The sequence below is a fragment of the Pinus tabuliformis genome, chromosome 8 (genome assembly GCF_031772625.1).
Source record: "Pinus tabuliformis cultivar Carrire ecotype Pingquan chromosome 8, CPIR1, whole genome shotgun sequence".
In the NCBI taxonomy this organism is placed as follows: Eukaryota; Viridiplantae; Streptophyta; class Pinopsida; order Pinales; family Pinaceae; genus Pinus; species Pinus tabuliformis.
The window spans coordinates 2,019,529,844-2,019,552,611 of NC_142294.1; the positions used below are offsets into that span (position 1 = coordinate 2,019,529,844).

General features: G+C 39.7%; 1 pseudogene; it reads left to right on the plus strand.

The window, feature by feature from the left end:
- The window catches only part of LOC149244521 (indole-3-acetic acid-amido synthetase GH3.6-like), a 78,407-nt pseudogene that overhangs the window by 8,052 nt on the left and 47,587 nt on the right, over window positions 1-22,768 (plus strand).

Here is a 22,768-nt window from a genome sequence, read left to right on the forward strand (position 1 = left end):
TGAGTGTTAGACTGAATATTCTGACCATCTTTTACATATTAATAATATTCCTCCTTATCATGGAACTGGTGTTTTCATATATATGTTATTATCACCTTGAAACTATATAGAAAATTGCATTAGTACATGGGTTACCTTTAATATATCTTTGCATTAGCGTGAAATTGGTGTTTTCATATAAATGTGATTATCACGTTGAAAGACTTTGGTTAATCATATCATCTTAAAGAGTAAGGCCACCAAGTTTTGAGCCAATCTCATTATCATTGAAACATTTTATGTTACCTCGATATCCAAACCTACCAGACAACTCATGTGCATAAATCATGTCTTACTGATAAGGTGGTTAAAATCCACAATACATAACTCAGTTTACTTTGGCATGTGTTTTATGCACAAGTTGGATGTGGTATAACCTGGTTTGTATTTTTTGGGTATATTTGGCTTATTATTGTAGTGGTGAAATATGGTGCTTGTCAAGAATTTGTTTCAAGTTAAATTTGCACAAAATTGCATTGTAAATTCTCTATTTTGAATTTAATAGCTATTCAATGTCAAGCTCATCTAATTCCCTTGGAAAAAAAAATTTGAAGTTAGATTTAAGACTTATATTTTATGCATACATTAATAGTTACATAGGGAAAGTTTATTTCGATATGATGATGAAATGCCATGTACTTTGTTATCCATGATAAACCCTAGAAATAATGTTTAGTTTGATTAGTCATTTTAGATAAGGTTTTTATGTTTAGGTTCATGTGAAAGTTGTCATATGGTACATTGTTTGCTAGGGTCATCATAAAAAGAGGAAAGATCATGATTCCATTTGTTTTGAGGTCATCGTTTCATAATTGAATTATCTTACAGTTTTGCAAACTTTCGCAACAACTCTAGTTCAACAAATCAAGAATTCGCTATGAAAGTCCCAGTTAGTTCTTGTTAGCTCTGCTACATGCTGTTGATTTTCCAGGAGGAGGAATGAGTTTGGTCCTTGGTCGCTGGCTCAGAGATGGTTTATAATGGTTATCATTGCCTCTCCCTATTTTCCCGCTCACTTCCTTTTACTCCCCACACCTCTGTTTCCACATCCTCTTCCATTCTCCTTATTTCCCTTAAATCCCATTATTTCCATATTCCTATTTAATCCTTTTTAAACTCTGCATAAACCCTTTTTTCTCGGGATCCCGCACACTTTTAGTTTAAACACTACAATACCCCATTACCCTTGTTTTGCACTTGAATTTGGTGTAAAAGTTGTTTTTCCTTAGCACCCGGGTTCTTTAAGTTTAAATGTTATATAACCTGTTCTAACCCTTTTCCTATCCTTTTTCATGTCTTTTCACCTGTCATATCCATTAAAAGCATGTGTTGTAACCCGTCAACCATCCGATCCTCCGCCTGTTGATCCAACACCATACGCTTCTCCCGCCACTGGTACCTGCGCACGCGATAGCCCGCGGGGAAAGTGGTTTCCCCCACCATCCCATCTGTCATGCAGTGCTTATTTACTGGATCACACAACCATATACGAAAAATGCCCATTCCCGTAGAGCAGTGTGGGGAAACTACTTACCACCCATTTGTACGACTCCCGCTCGTTAACCTGCGCTCACCTCCACCACCTGATAGCCGTCAGATATTCCCGACTATGATCTGATGACCCTTGTTCGTCCGATCCCATTGTCATCCGATATCTTCGTACATTGGTCTCCGCTGCTCGCTTGTTTAATCCAACGGCCCACGTTTTATTCCCGCTTCTTCCCGATAGCTGTTGTGAAATTCTTCCCGCCGTCAATCCACGATATCCAATGGTGGATCTGCCTCCATGTTGCTTGTGCCCACTGCCTCTGCCACACTGCCAAGGGACGAAGGATAACAGTGATCAGTGTCCCATCAGCACTCTGCGCATTGAATCCTTAGCTACCACATTCAAAGAATAGCACAACTAAGGACGAGAAGGAAGATCCTCGAGTAGTTCAATGACTACAACAATTATTGAAATTCATTCAAATAATACTTCACCTATTCAGGAAGGACAACAAAGTACCAGTAAATTTCAAATTGATCCATTAAAACAATCAAATTGTATCAAAGAGCATGCCTGATAGTAAATGTGGTTGGTGAGCAGTTGTGACCCCGCCACGCATAGGTTATGTAGAGGAATTTTGTAATAAACCTCCATATATACCCAGAAACAAAATGTAAGAGGGTTGATGAATGTTATTTTGATGTAAAGTTCAACTTCTGGATATTGTAACTACTGTGATATCTGCAGCTTCTGGTCTTCATTTTCAGCTAATGCAAGCTTCTTTTGTTGTCAATTGATCAGTTTCCACTTCTTCTTCTTTGTTCCACGCTGCGCCTGTATGCATTTTTCATTTTCTCTTGATGTTTAGCAGTAGAGGGGCTGTCATCCCACCTCTATGTTAGAATCTAGTTAGTATTATCGAATATGTATGCAGGTTTATGTTGTTTAATGCCAGAGAGCTATCATCCTATCTGTGCATTAGAGAATAGATTTACAAACCTTTAAGTGGTTTCCGCTAGCCATCAGAGGGTCCTGTGCATTTTCTGGTGTGATCAGTATTCCCCATCATCACATTTTATTTAAAACTGTGAGTAATTGGTGGTCTAAAGCCTTGTAGCCTGGGGGTGTTCACTCATGTCTGGGGTCAAGCATAGCAGAAGTGGTTATCTGGCTTGAATATGTGGTGGGCCCCAGTATTGTAGCAATAATGGTACAACTCCTGGGGCTCCCTATCTCTAATTTTATCAACCCGATAGTTTGTACAAACTTGGAAGCGACGGTGCTGTATGCACAAGTACTAGCTCTTGTCGCAGCTGTCACTTGGTCAGCTGGCACAAGTCCGCTAGGGCTCAAGCCAACTTCTATATGCTCTTCAGAAGAAGCTTTCTAGATGATGGACAAAGGCTATCTCGAGGGAAATTGATCTACTTTGCAAAAGTGAACTGAAAGCCAACCAAAACATGAAACCCTAGTAAACCCTAATTTGACTAGTTTGACCTCTATGACGCAATAGTGAAAGTGCAAATGTCTAAAAAGGATGCCATTACCTCTAATGATGTGAAATGCATGAACTCAAACTACTTCTATGAAAAAGAACATTGTTTTTGTATTTTTTCTTAAGTTGATGGAGTGATTGTGATTTTGTTCCTTATTAGGGTTTGGTTGTGCAGAGGTGGTGCGAAAGGAAGGAAAGCTTGGGAAAGGTCAGGGGGGGTTAGGAGAGGTTCCAGGGGATCTCTAACATCATCCCACAGAAGTTCCACACATCCAGATGTTCAGCAACCAAGTTTGCAGGCTTCTACAGGATGTCTATAGGGGATCCTACAGGAAGTCTCGGGATTTCTACAGGAAGGTCTGTGGTTGGAGTTTTGGGTGATGGAGGAGTGGAGGAAGTGTATGGGTGAATAGGTAGGATGGAAATGAGGCTTGTGATGGCTCAGGAACAGAGAACTAAAGTGGAGAAAGAGTGCATGCATGGATCTATAATTAAAATAACTATGTGGCAGCTTGCATGAAAGCATAAGACTGCGTTTTTGTGGTTGGTACAACCCACACCCCCAATCTCTAAACAGAGATGGCAGCGAGTGCACTATCAACCTTTTCTTGACTCTAATGAATTACAATCCTCCTCCTCTAATCTAAACAACTAAAAGCACTTAAACCATAAGCTAATCCTACTTCAATCACACGAAACAAATCAAATCACCAGACTGGAAATTCTAAATGCATGTCAAAACAAAGTAAATAAAGTGTTGCAAGGAAACAAGTAACGATACAAGGAAGAGGAGGTCTATTGCTCTCAGGTTGGGCCCTAACCTAAGAGCTATAGCTCCCTTAAAAACTTAGAATTGAATCCAAAGCTGCCTGCCTTTATTGAATAATCATGAGTCTAACATCATGCCAAAACTGGCTTACAAAAAGACTAATTGGCTAACCAAATTGACTAACTAGCTAATCCCAAAAATGACTAACTACTAGCTACGAAAATGACTACCAACTAGCTTCCCAAAATGACTAACTGAAATGAGGTCTTAAGCCCTCTTATTTATACAATTTGAGGACCCAACAGTCCTCCTAAAATTTAGGGACTTGGCTGCCCAAGACTTGTAGTTAACAGCAGTCCAACTTGACTTGGTTGGCTGCCCTTGTGCTCATTGATTTGGTGGCCTTTGAACTCCGAGCTGATGGTGGAGAATTCGAGGTAAGGGCCCATAAATGAGGGGGACACCTTCCTACAAATCCTCTAGCTTGTTCTCCCACGAATTTGGCTGCCAAGTGCTCATTAATACCTTCAATTTTGTCTCCAAGTTGACCAAAAAGGCTACACAAAGCACCCATTAGACTTGTTGGCATAATGACTAACCAAATTCACTCTATTAACATAAAAATAATCAAAAACATGCAATAAACAAATGAGAATGGTGGACTAAGCCAAATTAGGAGGTTGAATGAGCCCAAATAATTGTACATTTTTGGAGCTCATCATCAACCCCCTACTAAAAGTGTTGCTCATCCTCTGAGCAACCAATCTCTCTCCTCATCTTTGATGGCCCTGATGGCCTCCTTGTCATGCCAAGCTTCTGAAGTGATGTCCTCTTCTCTGTCATGAAACCATGCTTCTTTGCTTCTTCCCACTACTTGCTCCTTTTCCTAAAGAATTCTCAGCTTGGGTATCATTGTGCAAGTATATTCAATCTGATGGCGGAAACGGTGGTGAAAGGAGATGAAACCAGTGGAGGATGGAAGAAAAGAGTGGTTGCATGCCTCCTCAACAGACTTCAAGCTTCAAATCCCTCTCCATAATTGATTCTGGCCTGCCAAAAGGCTTCTACAGGATGTTTTTGGTAAAAATACAGAACTTCCTGTAGAAAGTCCTGTAGCTTCCTGTAGAAGGTTGAACCATGACTAAATTGTGCCCGAACCTTGAAAGAAAAGAGTGTTCATGGAGGGGATGAATGTGCTTAGGGTGGCCAACACAGGTGCTGCCTCCTTAGCTAAAATCTCGGCCGATTTCTCCTTTTGCTGCCCTCTTTTCAAACTTCCTGTAGAAACAGTTCGCTGGCTTCCTGTAGAAACAGTCCTGTAGTGGCTTTTTCTGTCTTCCTGTAGAAACAGTATTCACTGTTTTGGCCTGCTTGGCTGAGGGTGCCTTCTCCTCGACCTGTGTTGTGGTTGCCTTGGGTGTGTCCCTACTTGTTTTGACATTTTTAGTCCTCTCTGCCCGTGTTTGAAACCATTTCTCCCTTGGTGTTTGCGTTTTTACTCCACCCACAGCTTTGGCCTCAGCAGCTTGTCGTTTTTCTTGCTTTTCCTCTAGCTTTTCTTGTTCCTTTACCTGTGGCTTTTCCTTTGGTGGTCTGTCTGGTTATATTGCTGCTGCTGCCCCAAAACTTGACAGTTAAAATGAAATTAGGCTCTCACAAACAGAGTGCAGAGCTTAATTTTCACGCCCACCATCATACATATAACCATCTAAAATTCACATTTTTCACACAGGTTAGCCCTGACAGTGATTTATCTTTTCTACAAGAGAAAAAATGTTGTAACAGGAACTATGGAGGAGAATATTGATGCAGAACCAACGAAGAAATTTCATGAAACCACAAGTAAACTGCTATTTTGACCCACAGGAAGACTTGTTTTAACTTTCCCTACTCCAAACAATTTAATTTACCACCTTTTGAAATTTCATGCACAGGTATGGCGTTTTTCAAGCCTACCTCTCTTCGAAACTCCAATTTGTCGGAGAAAAATCCATTTTCTCTGCTTTTGAAAGCTGTGTCATACTGTCTGGAGAACTTCTTCCTGTAGAACACTGATAAGCAGGGGGTTTTTTTTTTTTAAAAGAAAATGGCCAAGAAAGCTTGGTTTGCTGCTATGGAGCTTGTTGCAGCTGCAAGGACGAGGATAAACTAGAAATAATAGCTGTGAGAGTTCGATGGCTGTTTATGAAGATTTTCGTTGATGGAGGGTGAGCTGGCCAACTACACGTTGGCCCCATGCAGACTGTCGGTCCTCACTGCAGTGTTTAACTATTTGTTCTTTGCCTATAATCACGTCCATCAATCACGCTGAAGTTTAACTGTTCACCACTGCCCGTTTTCAATTTCCTTCCTGAGATGGCTGAGCGCACGTGTCTCATTCACCCACCAAGTGTTGTTGAACTGGATGAGACTGGCCACCAATTTGTCTAAATCCAACCATCTCATTGTTCATGCAGTTCTCGAATTACATTCATGCAACAGAGGAATTAGTTTAGTCACGTACCTGCAAGTCGACTGGCTGCTGTGAAGCTTTTTGCTGCTGCATGCTTGGATTCCTTGGTTGCATGAGGGCGTGGCTGATGATTTTTTATTGCTTTTCCTTGTGCAGGTGTCCTCTGGCCGGATCTGAGCTGCATGCAATCGTTTCCACGTTCAACTCTGCCCGTTCAAGCTGCTGCTGCTGCATGGTCACAAAACCAGAACTTCTTTTTGCCATTTCTCCCAAACGGTAGATCGGATTGATCTGAAACTCGGTGAGCATGTTCCTACCATCATTATGCATCTCCCATAGCAAATTCGTGATCAATGGATGCACGGATTTCGAGAAAAATGGAAAATGGCTGAAGATTTCAGAGCTCGATTTCTCGGAAACCGTGCATCGGAATCGGCTGAAACTGCTTGGGTAGGTTACTATCACCCATGTGCATCTCCCCATGAAACAGGTTTTAAAATGGATGCACGGATATGGAGAAAATGCAAAAATGGCTGATGGTGATGGAGGCTGATTTCTTGGAAACCGTGCACCGGAATTGCATGAAACTGCTCAGGCATGTTGTCATCAACCTTGTACAATTCCCCATAAAACGGTTTGTCAAATGGAAGCATGGTTTTCAAGTTATGGCAAAAACAAATTATGCTCTATGTGTTTTTGCTTCAAGGCACTTTGCATTTTGGTTGCATGGGATGACAAAATGAATTTTGGTTGTGATGCAGCTATAGAGATGATGGAGGAGGAGTTGGAAGACTGCATGAGGACTTCTGAACCCTTGAGGAAGCTACCATGTTCGCCAAACCACTTTTTGAAATGCATGCCTAGTTTCCCACAATTTCTACAGGAAGTTCCTGTAGAAGCACAATGAGAAGCACAAGGAGGTGAAAAAATGATGGATGAAGGCAAGGGATGGACACACAAGTGCTTGTAGGCCTAATCAACAGATTCCCACCATTAGATTCACTTTTGAAATTGGATTTGGCTCGTCCAAAGGTTCTACAGGATGTTTCCTGTAGAAATATAGAGCTTCCTGTAGAAGGCAAGAAAATTCCTTTGACCTTGATTTGAGTGCTCCTCCTGTCATGAAACGTCCTTCTTGCAACCTACAATGTCACTGCTGCAACATGAAATTATTCAATGGAGATTAGATTTATTTTTCTTTTTCTTTTTTCTCTTTTTTTTTTTTTGAAAAACAACTAGGGCGCCTCATGGAGGTTTTCACCCTAATTGCCTGCCTTGGGCGCCTCCAAGGGAGGTTTTCACCCAAATATCTTATTCTCTTTTCTCTTTTTTTTCCAACCCATTGACCGCCTCATGGAGGTTTTCAATCAATGAGCCAATCTAAGGCGCCGCCAAGGAGGTTTTCACCTTAGATTTTTATTTTTCTCTTATTTTCATTTTTTTTTTTCTTTTTTTTTTTTTTTTTTTTCTCTACCCTACCCTACTTGAAAAACAAAATCATTTTCAAGTATAAGAATACTTCCAATGGAGCCATGTGCACATCGAGATTAGAGAAAAAATGATGTGAAGGCTCGAAATGCATGCTTGGACAACTATCCAAATTTTAGAGACAAAATGATCTGACTTTGAAAGTACAAAACATAGCTGAGGAAGAGAGTACTGCTGCAACTTAGTGACTGTCTGGAACCATGTCTCAATATAGCTTTGATATCCTTGGTTCTTTTGCTGATCTGGATCATTCTTCATGTCACCTTCTAACATGACCTTCTCATCTTCCTCTTTTTGCTGATCTTTCTCTTGAGTACATGGAGGATTTGATGATAACCATGAGGGAACTCTCTCGGTCTCTGATTCTGATCTCTTTTCTTCATCAAGTGCAGCCCATGGTTCTTTGATCTCCTCTTTTGAACCTTCTTTTGCCTTTGATCTTTCAATGCTTGCAACATAGTCTCTGCTTTGCAACACTCTTCCTGAGCTATGGTGAAGATCATTGAGCTCAAGAGGAGTTGTTTGCATATGTTGTGCCTCAGATTTGCAATGGGGTTGAGCTGCTCCATTGTATGGCTTTGGAAATGGTACGGGTAGTTGAGTGGAGGTGTGAAATTGAGATGGAGATGGATGGCATTGTGGTTGGATAGGCATTTGGGGCTGCCTTGGTGGAGGAGGAGGCGATGGTTGTGGATGAGCAGGTGGTGGAGGACAATGAGCGGGATGAGAGTTGTACTGGGGCCTCCACTCCTGATAAGGTGCATTCCACTGAGGCTGTGGCTGAGCATAAGAGTGAAATGAATGAGCAACTGGTTGGGCATAATATGGATCTGTGAAGGAACAAGGAGGAGGTGTGAACCAGGAAGGATGAGCAGGGGGACCCCAAGAAGGCATGAAAGTGGCTTGATAGGGGTCATAATAGGTCTCGGGTGTCCCTTGCAGTTCTTGTTGGTAAGATCTAGGTCCATATGGCCTCCTTTGGTTCATATAACGGAGTGATTCAGTGGCTCCTTTGGCTCTCTGATATGCAGCTTTGATTCTGGGTAAGGAAGGGCACTGATCTGTAGGATGGTATTCTTCACAGATGAAACACACTTCTAGGGAGTGCATTGGACATTCGTTCCTAGGATGCTTTCTAGTGCACCTAGGACAAAAAATGGCCAAAGCCCTCTTGGCTTCTTCTTGCTTCTTTTGGATCCGCAAGGTATCCAGTTGCATGGCAAGAAACTGCCTCATATCACTCTTGAAATCTTTGATCTGATTTTCAAATTCATCTTTGGACAAGATGTTGCTCCCAACATCTCTGCTTGTAGCCATTTGCTCCAGAGGAATGTTTTCTTCTTCTTCTCCCCTAGAGGTTCTTCAAATATGTCTTGCTGTCCACCCAGGGGTTCTTCAATCACAGCCATCGAAGAAGAGAGAAGGTTGTGTGAAGCAGTGGGGGTGTTTTGTAATCATTTTTCTAACTTATCTCTACTCCTACAAGGCATGAAATGAAATCTTTTTTTCTTGATTTTTGCTTTTTTTCTTCTTCTACTTGCAAAACTGAAATAAATTGAACTGCAACTAACTATCTCGCTAAAATGAACATGCGGAATTGAAATGAAAGCAGGAAAAGACTAATCTATTTTGCTCAAATGAAATTCCAGGAATGAAATGCTAGTCTACGCTTGCGGAATTGAAATGCTAATCTACGCTTGCAGAAATGAAATTGCGGAATTGAAATGCTAATCTACGCTTGCAGAAATGAAATTGTGGAATTGAAATGCTAATCTATGAAAGCAAGAAATGCTAATCTACTTTTGCATAAATGAAATTGCATAATGGAAATGAAATAAACTACTTAGCAGAAGGTTGTAGTAGAAAATAGAAGAATAGCAACAATCACCAATACTCTGCCACTTCCCCGACAACGGCGCCAAAAAGATGGTGGGCCCTAGTATTGTAGCAATAATGCTACAACTCCTGGGGCTCCCTATCTCTAATTTTATCAACCTGGTAGTTCGTACAAACTTGGAAGCGACGGTGCTGTATGCACAAGTACTAGCTCTTGTCGCAGCTGTCACTTGGTCAGCTGGCACAAGTCCGCTAGGGCTCAAGCCAACTTCTATATGCTCTTCAGAAGAAGCTTTCTAGATGATGGACAAAGGCTATCTCGAGGGAAATTGATCTACTTTGCAAAAGTGAACTGAAATCCAACCAAAACATGAAACCCTAGTAAACCCTAATTTGACTAGTTTGACCTCTATGATGTAATAGTGAAAGTGCAAATGTCTAAAAAGGATTCCATTACCTCTAATGATGTGAAATGCATGAACTCAAACTACTTCTATGAAAAAGAACATTGTTTTTGTATTTTTTCTTAAGTTGATGGAGTGATTGTGATTTTGTTCCTTATTAGGGTTTGGTTGTGCAGAGGTGGTGCGAAAGGAAGGAAAGCTTGGGAAAGGTCAGGGGGGGCTAGGAGAGGTTCCAGGGGATCTCTAACATCATCCCACAGAAGTTCCACACGTCCAGATGTTCAGAAACCGAGTTTGCAGGCTTCTACAGGATGTCTGCAGGGGATCCTACAGGAAGTCTCGGGATTTCTATAGGAAGGTCTGTGGTTGGAGTTTTGGGTGATGGAGGAGTGGAGGAAGTGTATGGGTGAATAGGTAGGATGGAAATGAGGCTTGTGATGGCTCAGGAACAGAGAACTAAAGTGGAGAAAGAGTGCATGCATGGATCTATAATTAAAATAACTATGTGGCAGCTTGCATGAAAGCATAAGACTGTGTTTTTTGTGGTTGGTACAGCCCACACCCCCAATCTCTAAATAGAGATGGCAGCGAGTGCACTATCAACCTTTTCTTGACTCTAATGAATTACAATCCTCCTCCTCTAATCTAAACAACTAAAAGCACTTAAACCATAAGCTAATCCTACTTCAATCACACGAAACAAATCAAATCACCAGACTGGAAATTCTAAATGCATGTCAAAACAAAGGAAATAAAGTGCTGCAAGGAAACAAGTAACGATACAAGGAAGAGGAGGTCTATTGCTCTCAGGTTGGGCCCTAACCTGAGAGCTATAGCTCCCTTAAAACTCAGAATTGAATCCAAAGCTGCCTGCCTTTATTGAATAATCATGAGTCTAACATCATGCCAAAACTGGCTTACAAAAAGACTAATTGGCTAACCAAATTGACTAACTAGCTAATCCCAAAAATGACTAACTACTAGCTACGAAAATGACTACCAACTAGCTTCCCAAAATGACTAATTGAAATGAGGTCTTAAGCCCTCTTATTTATACAATTTGAGGACCCAACAGTCCTCCTAAAATTTAGGGACTTGGCTGCCCAAGACTTGTAGTTAACAGCAGTCCAACTTGACTTGCTTGGCTGCCCTTGTGCTCATTGATTTGGTGGTCTTTGAACTCCGAGCTGATGGTGGAGAATTCGAGGTAAGGGCCCATAAATGAGGGGGACACCTTCCTACAAATCCTCTAGCTTGTTCTCCCACGAATTTGGCTGCCAAGTGCTCATTAAGACCTTCAATTTTGTCTCCAAGTTGACCAAAAAGGCTACACAAAGCACCCATTAGACTTGTTGGCATAATGAATAACCAAATTCACTCTATTAACATAAAAATAATCAAAAACATGCAATAAACAAATGAGAATGGTGGACTAAGCCAAATTAGGAGGTTGAATGAGCCCAAATAATTGTACATTTTTGGGGCTCATCAATATGCATCATTTCTCTCATTCATCCACCATTTTCCAACAATTTTTTTTAGTTTGTAATGTTTCCGAGCATCTCTGAGATACAACCTAGGAGAATTTCTTGGGGTGATAACATTAATAGGCGCTGTTGCCAGGGAGAGGAGAATTGAAGCTCAACTTCCCTGGGAAAACAACACAGCTTCAAGCTTTGGTGATAGACAAGGTTTGAACACAGTTTATGGTTGTAATCATCTATCTGGCGACTCCACTGGAGGAAGACAAACCTTTGGCGACTCCACATTGAAGTTCTAGCCAATTTTGTGAGACATACGAGAAGAAATCCTCAGAAATCACCAGCTGAACTAGTGCCTGCCCCTGAGAGGATTGTCAAATCGAAGAAAGAATCATAGAAAGGGGCATCAGGATCAGGTAAGCCTAAGAAATCTCTTGCATCTCTGAAAGATAAAGTTTTAGTTGAAGAATTACAATTTAAAGATTTAGATCCCAACACTGTTAATAAGGAAATTCCTTCAGATATCAGTACAACCCCTTTGTCAGCTAGTTCCCCTTTGAATCTCAGTCCAAAGAAAACTTCCCATTTAGTCCAAAACATCCTTTGGTCTCTGCCATCCATCACATTACTTCCTGTTATTCAATCTGCCATTATTCTTCCACATATCCCAATCATGGCAGGACAGCAAGCACCCACAAAGATTGAGAGAATTGTTGCTGCTATATATGGACCTCTGGTTTTTCCTGTTCCTTTAAATTCGATGCCTGTGGGAGAATATCATAAATATATGCCTAAATTCACTAGTACAGAGGGAGTAACAGCAGAAGAATATCTTGAAGCTTTTTACAGTTATGCTGACAATTTAGATATAAGTGAAAATGATGTATGTATGAGAGTTTTTGTTTAGAGCCTTGATGGAGAGGCTAGGAAGTGGTTCATAGAATTACCCCAGAGATCTATAATAGATATTGAAGCCTTAGATGACGCATTTTTGAAGCACTGGGGAGATAAAAAAGACTTTTTGTATTATCATACTGAGTTTGGTAACCTGAAGAGGGAAAATGGTGAATCTTTGCCTGATTTTAATAAAAGATTCAATCGTATGTATAGTAAGATACCAGCTGAGGTAAAGCCTACTCCCACCTTTGCCAAACTCACTTATGCCAATGCTTTTGACTCTGATTTCTACCCGTTATTGAGAGAAAGAAGATGTGCCACTCTAGCTGATATGCAGGATGCACACTAGAAGTAGAATATAATATCATGGCTGCAGAAAGCCTAAAAAATCAAGCTGACAGAAGGAGGCAGAGAGGTCAGGCTTATACTTCTTCTACTTCATCTTCAGAGCCTAAATTAGACAAAATTACTAAGATGATAGAGTCATTGGCTGCTGAAATTTCTAAGCTAAAAGTTGAGCAGAATTCAACAAAAACAAGGCATCAGAATACATTTTCTTCAAGAAATCCAAATCCTTTCATAATAGAAAATGAGCAGTTACAAATTATGCCAAGGGGTGAAGAATCAAAAGAAGATCATAAAGTTAAAGCTCCTTTCCAAAATGTAGTCATGGAGGAGGAACAATTTGAAGAAGATGAGGATGAAATTCACTGCATGGAAGATAAAGGTCGTGCTGCATTTTTTACTCTGGCTGCTTATGAAGAATCATTGCTGCAAGAACAAAACAGTTAGGAGTGGGATAGAGGATCTCTTCTACAAACTGAGGAGTAGCAGAGATATAACCTGAGGTTGAATGCAAAAAAGGTCAAAGAAATTTCTGCCCAAAGAGCTGTTGTCCAAACAGAGTCACAGAATACTAGGCAAAGAGGACCAGCAGCTGATCTAGTCATCCTCAAAGCTCTAGTTCAAGAGGTAAAAGGTTCTGATAAGTTATCTTCTTCTTTCAGCTTTGAGTCAGAAGTTTATAAATTGAAAATATCTGTGCCTCTGGTAGAGTTGGTGAAGAGTGAAGTATTTAGAAAGCCTATCCTTGAGGCTCTTGAGCTAGAAACCACACAAACCTCCACTGACTCTATCAATTTGCAAGACGACAAGCCTGCCATTGTGCTTAGCCCCATGATTGAGCCTACTAATAATAATTCTCCATCTTTTTATGTTTCATTGACCATTCATGACAAAATCCTCCATAACTGCCTGCTAGACATAGGGGCCAACCAAAATCTAATGCATAAAGCTGTCATGGAAGAGTTAGGCCTTGATATCACCAGACCTTATCATGATTTATTCTCTTTTGATTCAAGGAAAGTGAAATGCCTAGGATTAATCAAAGACCTGGCCATAACCTTAACTCAGCTGCCCATGAAAAGTATGATTATGGATATTGTGGTAGCAGATGTCCCTCCTAAGTTTGGCATGCTGTTATCCAGAGGATGGATTAAGAGACTAGGTGGGACATTGTAGAATGATCTATCTTATGCCATTGTCCCAGTGTTTGGAGGAGAAAGAAGGAGGTTTTACAGAGAAGCACAGTTGGCATACATCATCAGTGATGAGAAGAATCCTACAAATCATCCCATTTATGCAGTGGACACTGATTTTGGAGCATGTATCCTCCAAATAGAAGAATCTCAGAAGGCCTCATTGCAGATCAGGAAACCAACAATTCAGGCCAAAGAAGAGCAAGGAAGTTAGGTTTGGGAGATGTTCTTTGATGGAGCATGTTCCATGTATCCGATGCGGATGTGCACAAACACTACAAGACAAGCACTGATGCATGGATTAGAGTGTACATGTCTACACATGTTGATAGAAGTGGTTCTTACAACCAATGATGGTCACCTGTACAATATGAGTATGAGGCTTTGTTGTTGGGCCTTAATGAAGCAAAAGACAGAGGAATCAAGAATATAAAGGTGTTTGGAGATGCTGATTTGATCATTCAACAAGTAAATAAAACATTTCAAGCAAAGCACCCAAGGCTGAAAGCATACAGGGATGAGGTATGGAGAATCAAAGATTGTTTTGATTATTTCTGTATTTCATACATTCCTAGAGCCCAGAATCAGCTTGTTTATTCCCTTGTTGTTTATGCTAGTCTATTTATACCTCCCATGCCTCCCAGACTGGTTTATGAAGTCCAAATGAAGTATAGACCATCCTTGCCTGATAATTTCCACCATTGGAAAGTTTTTAATGATGACGATGAGATAAATAGGTTCTTGCAAGTTATTGTTGAATTTTCTGAAATGCAAATTGACCAAGAGAATTAAGCCTTGGAAGAAAGTCCCCAGTCCCATCTTAGAAATAAAATTGGTAGAGACAACATTGTCCAGCTTCCCAGCAACCATATTCCTAAGGGTTTAATTCCTCTTGAAAGATTGTTTGACCAGAATGATGTGCCTTACAATGCTGCCCAAAAAGAATACCAATCTGCAATCTGTAAGCATGATATAGGAAGTCCAGGTCAGCCTAGATATGTAAATCTATCCACTCATTTGTCAGCTGATCAAAGTGTTGAAAACTGCAATTTAATGAGGCAATTTGCTAATGTGTTTGCCTGGGAGTATAGTGATCTGAAACGTATGATAAAAACATAATTCAACATAAAATCCCTCTGGAGAAAGACACTATTCCTTTCAAACAAAAGCTGAGACCAATAAATCCTATGCTTCTTCCACTGATTGAAAAAGAAATTGAAAAATTGCTAGCTGCAAAGATCACAGTTCCTCTTAGATATTCCAAATGGGTAGCCAATCTAGTAGTGGTGAGGAAGAAGAGTGGAGAAATTAGACTATGTTTCGATTTCAGGAATTTAAACAAGTGCTCAAAGAAAGACAATTATCCCCTGCCAAAGATGGAGCATTTGCTGCAAAAGGTCTCAGGAGCCAAAGTTATGTCTTTCTTGGATGGTTTTTCAAGCTTCAATCAGATTGTTGTGCATCCAAATGACCAAGAGAAGACTGCATTTACCACTCCTTGGGGCACTTTTATGTATGCCAAGATTCCTTTCGGATTGATGAATGTTGGAGCCACCTTTCAGAGAGCTATGGATATAGCATTTGTGGGAGAGAAGGACAAATTTGTCCTTATCTACCTTGATGATGTAACAGTTTACTCCAGCAGTCATAAAAATCATTTACAACATTTAAAAAAAAAGTGTTTCTGAAGTGCAGAAGGTTTGGGATTTCAGTCAATCCTAAAAAGTCACAATTTGCTTTAGAAGAAGGCAAGCTGTTAGGACATGTTGTGTCTGCTGTAGGTGTTCAGATTGATCCAGAAAGAGTAAAAGCAATACAGACTTTGTCTGTCCCAAGATCAAATAAATATGTCCAATCCTTTCTGGGCAAAATAAATTTTGTTAGGAGGTTTATACCAAATTTTGCAGAACTAGTGAAGCATATTACGTCCATGTTGAGAAAAGGGTCAGAGATAAGATGGACTGATGTAGCAAGAAAATCATTTGATTCCATCAAAAAGCTATTATGGAGGCTCCCACTTTAATAAGTCCAGATTACAGCAAGGATTTCCATATATTTTCTTTTGCCTTTGAAGACACCATTGCAACGGTTTTATTGCAAGCAGATGAAGAAGGTTCAGAACATCCAGTAGCACTTTTCAACAAGAACTTGAGGGATGCTGAACTAAGGTATGATATTATTGAGAAACAGGCATATGCCCTTATCAAATCCTTGAAAGCCTTCAGAGTTTATATCTTGCATTCCAAGATAATTGCATATGTACCCTCTGCTGCAATAAAATATGTCTTGACACAACCTGATGTTGATGGAAGGAGGGCAAGATGGATTGCAAAGATGATAGAATTTAATATAGAATTGAAGCCTACCAAGCTTGTCAGAGGTCAGGGGCATGCCAAGTTATTGGCTAAGGAAAATTGCATGTCTTTAGATATTGATTTCCTATGTACATTTACATAAATTGGTCAGACAGATAAAGAAGAGGAAGCAGCTGAACCGGACAGAAAGAAGTCAGTGGCCAAAAATCTAGCTTCTTGTGAATGGTATGCTGCAATAATTAATTTTTTGCTGAAGCTAGAAATCCCTTCAGGATTTACTCAAAGTCAAGCTATAACTATAAATCTTAGGGCAGCTAAATATTGAATCAATGAAAATCTGCTCTACTGGAGGGATCCATCTGGAGTTTTTTTAAGGTGTCTAGACAAAGAACAATTAATAGAAGTCATGCAGCAATTTCATTCCATCATGTGTGGAGGGCACCATTATTGGAAAACCACAACGCATAAGATTCTCAGAGCTGGGTACTATTGGCCCACTTTATTTTCTGATGTATTTTCTTTTGTTAAATCTTGTGATAGGTGCCAAAGATTTGAAGGAAAGCAGCAATTGAAGTCCCTGCCCCTAAAACCAATACACACAAAGGGACCTTTTCAGTAGTGGGGCTTGGACTTTATTGGAGAAATCAATCCACATTCCAGTGGCCAGCACAGGTGGATATTAGTAGCCACTGATTATATCACTAAGTGGATTGAAGCAGTCCCTACTAGGAAGGCTGATCATAACGTGGTCATGAAGTTTTTGACAGAAAATATCTTCAGCGGATTTGGTTGTTCACATAAATTAATCACAGATAATGCAGCAGCCTTCAGGGAAAAAGAATTGGTGGAAATGTGTGATTCTACGAGTATTAAACTTGTTCATTCCACCTCATATTATCCACAAGGAAATGGTCTGGCAAAATCCTCTAATAAAAGTCTGATCAGGATAATTAAAAAGTTGTTAAATGACAATAAAAATAATTGGGATTCAAAGCTCGAGTATGCACTATGGGCTGACAGAGTGACCATTAAGAAATCCACAGGAAATTCTCCTTTCAAGCTGGCATATGACACTGAGGCTTTATTTCCAATTCAACTAACTCTCCCTGTGGCAAAATTCCTTCAAGAAGAGCAAGATGAAGAAGAAGACATGGAAAAAAGGATCATTGATTTAACAGAGGTACATCAGATTAGAGAATAGCTGGTTGAAAAGGTTGCAGCACATCAGAAAAAGATCAAGGAAACCTTTGACAAGAAGGAAAAAATAGATAATTTTTAGGTTGGTGACTTGGTTTTGAAGTGGGATGCAGTAAAGAAAAAGAAAGGCAATCATGGGAAATTTGATGCTTTCTGGACAGGGCCTTTCATCATTTCATAGATTTAAGGGAACAACACCTTCATACTGAAAAGTATGGGAGGAGAAGCAGTTTTTTATGCCCCAGTTAATGGGCGTTTTCTGAAAAATTATGTTATTTAAGGTATTTGGCCTTAAAAGTTGTAAATATTTGGTTTTTATCAATTTTATATAGGCAAACTAGACTCCATGCCCAATGGAGCACTAGAAATTTTGGCTAATGCATTTTCAGCTGGAAAGGCATTGATCTGCAGGTTCTTGAGACCTCACATGGAGGATCTCATCCCCAGAAGGAGCCAGTGTTAGCTTTGCTACATGCTACTGATTTTCCAGAGGAGGAATACGTTTGGTCCTTGGTTGCTAGCTCAGAGATGGCTTATAATGGTTATCATTGCCTATCCCTATTTTCCCGCTCACTTCCTTTTACTCCCCACACCTCCGTTTCCACCTCCTCTTCCGTTCTCCTTATTTCCCCTCAATCCCATTATTTCCATATTCTTGTTTAATCCTTTCTAAACCCCACATAAACCCTTTTTTCCTGGGCTCCCGCGCACTTTTCGTTTAAACACTACAAGACCCCATTACCCTTGTTTTGCACTTGAATTTGGTGTAAAAGTTTTTTTTTTCCTTAGCATCCGGGTTCTTTAAGTTTAAATGTTATATAACCTATTCTAACCCTTTTGCTAGCCTTTTTCACGTCTTTTCACCTGTCATATCCATTAAAATCACGTGCTGTAACCCGTCAACCGTCCGATCCTCCGCCGGCTGATCCAACACCATACGCTTCTCCCGCCACTAGTACCTGTGCACGTGATAGCCCGTGGGGAAAGTGGTTTCTCCCACTGTCCCATCTGCCACATGGCGCTTGTTTACTGGATCACGCGGCCATATATGAAAACTGACCATTCCCGTAGAACGGTGCGGGGAAACCACTTACCACCCATTTGTACGACTCTCGCTCGTTAACCTGCACTCACCTCCACCGCCCAATAGCCGTCGATCTGCCCGACTGTGATCCGATGGCCCTTGTTCATCCGATCCCATTATCGTCCGATATCCTTCGTAGACTGATCTCCACCACTCACTTGTTTAATCCAATAACCCACGTTTTATTCCCGCTTCTTCCCGATAGCTGTTGCGAAATGCTTCCTGCTGTCAATCCACAATATCCAATGGTGGATCTGCCTCCATGTTGCCTCTTCCATGCTGCCAAGGGACGAAGGATAACAGTGATCAACTTCCCACCATCACTCTGCGCATTGAATCCTCAGCTACCACATTCAAAGAACAGCACGGCCAAGGACGAGAAGGACGATCCTCGAGCAGTTCAATGACTACAACAGTTATTGAAATTCATTCAAATAATACTTCACCTGTTCAAGAAGGACAACAAAGTACTAGTAAATGTCAAATTGATCCATTAAAACAATCAAATTGTATCAAAGACCATACCTGATAGTAAATGTGGTTGGTGATCAGTTATGACCCCTCCACGCATAGGTTATGCAGAGCAATTTTGTAATCAACCTCCATATATACCCAGAAACAGAATGTAAGAGGGTTGATGAATGTTATTTTGATGTAAAGTTCAACTTCTGGAGACTGTAACTACTGTGATACTTGCAGCTTTTGGTCTTCATTTTCAGCTAATGCAAGCTTCTTTTGTTGTCAATTGCTTACTTTCCACTTCTTCTTTGTTCCAGGCTGTGCCTGTATGCATTTTTCATTTGCTCTTGATGTTTAGCAGTAGAGGGGCTGTCATCCCACCTCTCTGTTAGAATCTAGTTAGTATTATCGAATATGTATGCAGGTTTCTGTTGTTCAATGCCAGAGAGTTATCATCATGTCGGTGCATTAGAGAATAGATTTACAGACCTTTAACTGGTTGCCGCTGGCCATCACAGGGTCTTGTGCATCTGCTGGTGTGATCAGTATTCCACATCGTCATATTTTCTTTAAAACTGTGAGTAATTGGTGGTCTAAAGCCTTGTAGTCTGGGGGTGTTCACCCATGTCTGGGGATAAGCATAGTAGAAGTGGTTATCTGGCTTGAATATGCATCATTTCTCTCATTCATCCACCATTTTCCAACATTTTTGCTGAGTTTGTAATTTTCCTGAGCATCTAGAGATACAACCTAGGAGAATTTCTTGGGGTGATAATATTTCCATAGCAAAACAATCCATCCTAACACTTGTCTCATTACAAAAGTTCGTTGCTGTGTAATGGTATTATTCTAAATGATTGTTAGTGATGTCAAAGTTGTATTGAGTTATAAAATGCCTTAATTCTCGTGTCTTCCACTTCTTTTCATTCACCCTTACCTCTCCTTTTCCACTTTATACCATCTGTTGCTATCAAAAGTTCACAAGTGTTGTTACTGAATAGGGTTTTCGTTTTCAAAATGAGTCTATCCATGGTCTGAGTGTGGTCTAGGTGTTCTCAAATTGGTTTTCAGGTAAAGAGGAAGCAGCTCCTTACATGTTTATAAGCACGACAACAAAAAAACAATACAAAGGAGGCGTTTAGTGTGTTATGAGCCCACAGATATGAAATTTCTTGAAGAAGACCCACCTTTTATACAACCATTTTCCAACGTGGGATGTGTACAATTTTTCCAAAAATTGCAACGTTTTCATGCGGAAATCACTAAAGACTTTGCCATAAATTTCACTGGGAATGGCACGAAGGTTGGCATCTTGAGTTTGAATGTCTCTCTAGACACCATTGCCCATGCTACTGAAACCCCAAGGTTAGGGGAGACATGGTTTAAATTCTAGAGGTTCCAACTACAAAATTGTGATAAATTTTTGTAGGAAGAACATTGAGGGATTGATATGAAAGTGGGCATCTCCAGAACCTACTTTAAGGAGCATTATTCCAAGTTTCTAATGGTTATTCAAAAATATTTTACATGTGAAGGAAGGTTCCACATGATCTACCAATACCACTTTAGATTGTTGCTCCACTTTGTGGGTAAACAACCCTTAGATATCCCCTTCTATCTCTTCGTAAGTCTAGGGAAAATGGATGACAAGGTTCAAACTAAACCAGACACAAGAAGCACCTCTATTTTTCATCATGATCTTATCAAATTGTTAGTGGTTGAAGAGTTAAATAGATTGAACAAATATTGTCTTACCTTTTTTTTCTTAAGTGGATATGAATTAGATGTTGCCACCCCCTCTAGGAAAACTCCAAAATCTAAATCCACAACCTGTAAAAAAGAGCATCAACCAGTAGCAGAACAAAAACCAATGGTAGAGCAGCAACCAATGGCAGAGAAACCTATAATTGAATCTTCCACAAGCACTAAAAGGAGGATGACCAGAAGACAGACTAGATAATAGAGTACAAAGAAGGGCAAGTTGACTGATATTCTAGAAGCTATAGAAATTGAAGAAAGCCCAGTTGAGCAGCCTATAAAAGTGACCAAAATTGAAACCAAGAAGAAAAGTAACAGGGCTAAGAAATTATACTTTACCCAAGAGGAACATTGTTTCATTTTTAGGCCAAGGAAACCTGTCACAAGATCAATGCAGCAAGTTGAGGAGATACCTAAAGTACCATTGAACAAAACATAACCATCAAATAAGCCAACAAAGAGAAAGAATGGCAAGGAGGTTGTTCAAGTAAAAAGTGAAATAGAGGTTATACAACAACAATTAAGGGAAGCCAGATAACAAGTTATCAAAACCAAACTTCAATTTTAGGAATACCAAAATGAAGTGTTAAAACGAATAGAATTTTATTATGAAATTGCAGACAAAGCTAAAAATATGATAAGGAGGACTTTTCCCTTCCGCAGAATGTGGGATCATATGTATAAAAGGAATAACTAGTTACAGGAAGATATGAAAAGCTTACAGGGATAAGTCACACACTAGAAACTCAAATTGAAATGATCCAGGTTGAACTCAAAAAGAAAAATCTCAAGATCATTACTGAAGTAGATGTTACTCCATGATATGGTAAAATTTTCAATTTTGTCTTCACTATACCTAAACCAGTAAAGTTAACCTTATATATAGTCAACATTGCATTAGGAGTAATAAGGAAGCATTAAGAATCATGAAAATTAGAAAAACTCGGAATTTTGGAACTTTCGTAGCAACTCCCAATAATGAAGCTGAGAATTTGCTATGAAACTATTGTAGCTTTTCATGGAGGTTAAGGTTGGTCTAAAACTTAGAAAAGAAAGTTCTAAAGGCATATGCTTAGCTTACGAACATCAAAGAAGACCTCAGAACTAGCAGAGAGAGAAAAGAGGTAGCATAAGGGTGTTTTTTGAAGTTTCTACCAAAGTTTGCTATGAAACTGTTGAAGACTCTGTTTTTTGCTACGAAATCATAAAAACTATGTTTTTCTACTTTTTCTAAAGATTTTGAATATCAAAAATCTACACTCTACATGGATTACAGATCATGAAGGGTGTCCACTTCATCATGCAAAACTCGTATTTCTCAGAATTCCAAGTCAGCACATAGCCACATCAGCATAATAGCCAACTCATTAAAGAGAAAAATTAGAAAAAATAAATTTAATCATTATCAACATGTTGAAGGTGTAATGACACTCCAGCAAATCCAGTAAGCAGTTGAGCTCGGTTATCTTCATCAACAGAAAGTGGTTAAATATCTTTTCTCTATAAATAGGTAGCTTTTCAACTTTGATAATGGTTGATGGATAATGTGAATAACTAACCCTATGTAATCTCTTGATCCTATTAGTAGAAAATTTGTAGCAACTTTTTTTTTGTACCTGAGATTCCTGCCATGGCATTCATGTGTTCTTACCATGTTGTTTTATGTTTTGCATAATATCTTGATTTCTTGGAAATCTTTTCAAACTGCTCCAATTTCCTTCATTTACTATGTATGACTGTGGATGTTAATTTGATGTCATTTTTAAAGCCGTAGATGCCTCAGCTTCCATTAAACATTGTTGTTGGCCATAATTTGTTTTAATTTGGCTCCATGCCCAATGGTGGTAGTGATCACATTTTTCTTCACCTGCAGAACCACAAAAAAGGAATCAGATTTAGTCATCTGTTTTTTGAGTTATTTCAAGTAAATTTGATAAACATTTGAGAGAGATCCCTCTTAGATTGAAAGGACTAACTTCCATTCCAAGTGGTATGAAATAGTCACACTAGGTTAGAGGTTGAGACAACCCAACTCTTTCTAGCCCAGTGATAACATACTCTTTGAAG